This window comes from Lissotriton vulgaris, unplaced genomic scaffold (genome assembly GCF_964263255.1).
Source record: "Lissotriton vulgaris unplaced genomic scaffold, aLisVul1.2 SCAFFOLD_523, whole genome shotgun sequence".
In the NCBI taxonomy this organism is placed as follows: domain Eukaryota; kingdom Metazoa; phylum Chordata; class Amphibia; order Caudata; family Salamandridae; genus Lissotriton; species Lissotriton vulgaris.
Genome location: NW_028244325.1, coordinates 1,014,636 through 1,020,007, shown reverse-complemented (window position 1 = coordinate 1,020,007; position 5,372 = coordinate 1,014,636).

Here is a 5,372-nt window from a genome sequence, read left to right as displayed (position 1 = left end):
GGGGACCAATTGCTGAATGGATTGCCAGAAATATATAAATCAAACTAACGGCGGCAGAAGAGTGCCACTTTAGAAAAGTTATGAGTGCAGAAACTACATTTCCCTATAGATTATGTGTCAGGATGCCATCAAATGTATGAGCTAATAGTGGCAATGATTAGCAGCTGAGACAGTAATGAATGCTCATAATGAGTCGAGGATTTTTAGAGATAAATCAAAAAGATGTGTTGATGAACTGATGAATCTATTAAACTGATGGTATTATATGACTATTGTATGTTGCATCCTTAAAACATAAAATGAATCATGTGAGTTTCCTACAGACATATTGTCTGTAGGAGAAATGATACAATACAAATCTTGTATGACCATTGGATAAAGCAACGAAACTTGGCTGATAGTCCCTAAAAATGGAAAGTGTTCATTGAAAGAAGAAACGTGGCTTGCCAAAGCTGCACCGGTCTCCCCAATGCACTCCAATAAACAGGAGTATAACTGTATATCTGGCTTAGGCTGTCCAAATATATTTATTATGCACACATTTTACAGACAATTTTAGTATCTAAGCGCATTAAGGGGTGGTTGAAAGGGATAAGAAGAGAGTATGGTTAGCAGTAGGGCCAGAGGGGAGGACAAAGGGTTTTCATGGTGATACGGATAAAACTATTAGATTAAATATGAAATATAAGGCTAATGCCAGTGATGGAGGTGTAGCGAGGTCAAGAGAGCAGGATTTGGATACTCTCCACAGTTTTTAATTATATGTGACTGACTGCAGCGACAAAAAAGTAATCAAATGTAAAAACACTCACAAAGCATTGCATGTCTAATGATCTTGCTTTAAGTACGAAAATATGTGTATGCCTCATCTGAGGGAGGTAAGTCAATCACCTGTTCCTCTCTAACATTTCCTGTCGCCAGTTGCCTGCGGTCTTAGTCTGAATGAAGAAATCTACCTCTGTGGCCATATTTATTGACAATTCACACAATGCAGGGCAGTAAGTGTAGTTGTTGTGAAAGGGGGAGAGTAGATCTGCACCATATTTTGAAAGATATGGCTCAGTTCTGCTCTGTCCAAGTGCTGGCAGGCGAGTGGCAGTCTAGTGCCAATGCAGGCACCCTTGTGTCCTTTCATAAGCGTGCCTGGCTGGTGATCAGGAGTTTTTGTGCAGGAAGGTATACTTTGAGTCGATTTCTACTTTGTATGCTCTTTGCACACATGCACAGAGGAAAAAACAAGCATAGACATTTCTCCTTGTTACGCCAGCCTTAGGTGGGTGCACTGTTTTAGAGCAAACACATGTTTAATAGTCTTTGTAAATATGTGTTTGCGTCAAAATGCACAAGTGGATGTATGAAAAAGTCTATGCACCATCCATGTAATGCCTACCTAATGCAAGTCACCGCTAGGCGCTAAACAACTTTTTTCACAAAGCCAAGCAAACTTGGATTTGCATGGCTTTCAAAATCCAAAAATACATTTTAAATCGGGCTGTCCCAAAAAGGTGACACAACCTTGACAAAATCGTACTAATTCCGGGTACTGATGAGTAAATCCAGATTTCGCAAATGGATCCTATCCACCCATCTCATTCGCAAAAGGTCTCTTGAACCATTCATAACAATTAAGATAAAAACATTGGGACATACTTCTTAAAAATCAAAATTCAAGTATTTATTCAAGTTTTTGGTGAAAAGTCTGAAGGGGGCATATTTACGAGCTCCTTACACTACTGTAGCATCACTTTTTGTGATACTCCAATGGGGCAAACCAAAAAATCCCATTTATGAGGCCAGGCACAGCATGGATTGAGAAATCTTCTGAAAGACAACCCATGTGTTTACATGTGTTAGCTTAATTTCATGTGATCCGAAAAAAAATTATTTATCTCATGACAAACATTACCTGTTTGGCACAAAGTTTGTATGTCCTGTGTTTTGGGAGTCTATAAAGTGGCACTTGACAGCCACTGTACAGTGGAGTGGGCCATTTGAAGACCACATTGCTTCAGTCCAGCACACATACATATAGCGCTCTCATGGGTGTTTGAGTGCCGACGACATAACCAGAACTAGATGAACCTTGAGCAGGTGCTGGAATGTGCTATGACCAGGTTAGGCCACCAGCAAGGTTGTTGAAACTGAAAAAATTGTCTTTACTTTTCAGCCAACAACTTTTGGTTATCTTTTATTCCTAACGTTTTTAGCCAATTTGATACTTTTCGTACAACACGTGTAGTCATGGTAAGCAATATATAAAATTCGCTATTCTGACACTGAAATCCCACTACGTCTATTTTTATCACTAGCACTTTGTTTTTGCAAGTTTATATAGTGTACACTTGGCCTTAGGTTATTAGAGCAATTTACAGGAGAACCTGACTATTACACATTTATTTTGTGCATGGAGAGATTTTCCCAGAATCACATGATATTGAGCAATGGACAGACTTTAAACCAGACTCCCTAGCTTTAAGTCTACAGCTCTAGCTGCAGAGTGATATTGCCACTCTGCGCCTGGCTTGAAGACCTGGGACCAAGTATCCAATGTAGTAAGAAACCTTACAATTATCATGGACTCCATGTTATCAATGAATGTCCAAGTGGGCAAATTAGTAAGATCAAGCTTCATCACCATAAAAACTCTGCAATGCATCATCCTCCATCTAGGATTTCCACACATGTCCATATCAGTACTCTGCTGCCAGACTACTCCAAGATGTAAAGCCCCATGCCCACATCTGCCGCCTTAAGAGCCCTACATTGGTTACCAGTTGAGAGAAGATCCACATTCAAGATGATTTGTATCGCCCACAAAGCAATACATGTAACAAGCCCACTTTCATCACAAATAAAATCATTAAATACATTCAACAAAGGTATCTCCACTCAAAATGAGCACCTTACCTTAAAACCCCCTATGAAAAAGCCCATAGGTGGTATACCGTTCTCTGTTCAAGCAGCCAAACTTTGGAATTCATTACCCCCAAACATAAGATACAATTATTACTATCTTATCTTCAGACTACTCTAAAGTTGGGTTGGCTCTTCCCTACATAACCATTATACTCAAGCACTAATTAATATACAGCATATCCCTGGGTTTGTTAACATTTATAATATAATACGCATCTAGATATGTCTATGTCTACATACAAATAAGTATAACTATGGTTTTTAAAATATATATTCTTTAGGTCTGCTTAACCAATGTATAGAGTACGAATCGTTAAATACATATATTATTCTATGCTCAACATGTTTTAGGTCACTGCATAGTTTTTATACAAGTTATTTCATCCGAAGCTTGTGGGTCTGTATTAATAATCTATCACAATAAGTAAACATTAGCATAACTATTTTAGCTACAAGTGCTTCACTATTAGACACCTGGGAAAAAGAACACATTAAAGAACAAAAAGTAATAGAAAATACAAATAAATTAGCTGCAAGTACAACACTTGAAAGTCTGAGTTTATACAATTATAAATCTCAATATATTATAATGTAGACAATTTCTATGTAGTCGTGTGCCTTTATAATACTTTACTCCTGCTGTAAAAGAAAAAAGTGCACTCTCCATTGCACTAGTGTTTCACCCTATGACTCTCTGACTCACCCCAAACCTCACTCTACTATGATTCCCAAAATAAACCTTTCTAGACCTTTCCCTCCTCTAGCCCTCCTGGCTCACCCCAAACCTCATTTTACATGATCTCCCAAACAACCCTTTCTAAATTCTTCCCTCATATATCCTCATTTGACTCTCCCAAACCTCATTTTCCTACTATGACCTCCCTAATCCCTTTCTAAAGACTCATCCCAAACCTTGTCCTACAACTATGATCTCCCAAATAACATTCTAATTTTTCCTTCCTCTATCCCTTCATCGTCCTATTCAATCCACCTAACAGACTCACATTTCCACTGCTCAAATTAACTCATATGCCCTTTACTAATCCTTTTGGGCTGCGGAGTAGCGTGCTACTCGCTGAAAATAGCTGTGACTCCTAGCCAGGGGTAGTAAGTGCTATATAAATACAATTACAATTAACAGAGACAAGACTGTGATTCCCAACCAGCACATACCTTTTAATATACTGCGGAGTATGCACCTACTTGTTTCTGGTGACACCTATCACTGATACTTTACTTCTGAAAATGAGTACACTCTTATTTTTTCGCAAATTCTGTTTCAGAATCCATCCCAACTAGGAATACAAATTTACTTTGATTTGATTCTTAATCGTGTGTTTTTTGCTTAATTTTACCACGTGTAACACGAGAAACCATTGTTACTGAAATAGTTTTCAAATATCTCTGTCTCAGGATCATCGAAGACTTAATTTTCTATACTACATCTGCATGTCAATTTGACTGAAGGGTATTAAAATATAGGAATTACAAAAGGTAATACTTTATTTTCTAATGGTCCGATTACTTACATATGTATCTCACATATGACATTGTGTTCTCATCAATACAACAGAGAAGACTTTTGTAAACTGTCCTCCTTAGCTACCCAAGGCTGCTAACAATATGGGTTTCCTAGATCGCTTTGGGAGCCGGAAGCTAGCAGAGTTAGGTTTACCAAACCCATGCTCAAAGTCTGCATGTAAAAATGGTTGCGACGAGTAAAATAGCAAAAGAAAGGAAGCAGTCACCAGAATTTCTTTTAATCTCTTTTTCAACAGATGTTTGCTAAAGTTTTGACGGTCATGCAGTGCATCAAATAATTGTCTTCTGCCACAAATGTGGCGCTCATGTTATCCAAGGCATCTCAACACTGCATAATGAACTGACAAAAGCAGATGAGTATTTCTTGCTATCATACTGATGAAGTGCATTTCTAGTACATGTGTACATTTAACCTGAGGTTTATATGAAACGGATGACAGTCTGAGTTGGTTACGTTTATGTAGCTGAAAGTGCCCCTCTTATGCAGAACACTCTCATAATGACTGGCAATAACATACCTTCTAGCACTGGTAGGCAGGAATTAAAAGGGGTTCTGAATATGCAGTGAACACTGTGGTAGGAAGTCAGCAGCTATGTCTGGCACTGTATATAAATGATGTATACACTAAGTGCAATAGTGTGCATGGTGGAGCACTTACATAATTAACATGGGTAACAGACAGGCAAATAGTGGTGCAGCTAATGTCACTTGAAGAGGGGACAAAATTGATATTGCTACTGCCCAACAAGATGACTATCAAGAACTCATCTACTACAGAAGCTGTCCCATTTGAAGAAATTCTGTATGGTTTGTTAAAAAGAAATCAATTTGTATTTTGAAGGAAAAACAGTACACGAAATGGAAATGAATACTACAGTTGCAACAAAGAATTCAATACTTAGAATACAGTGTG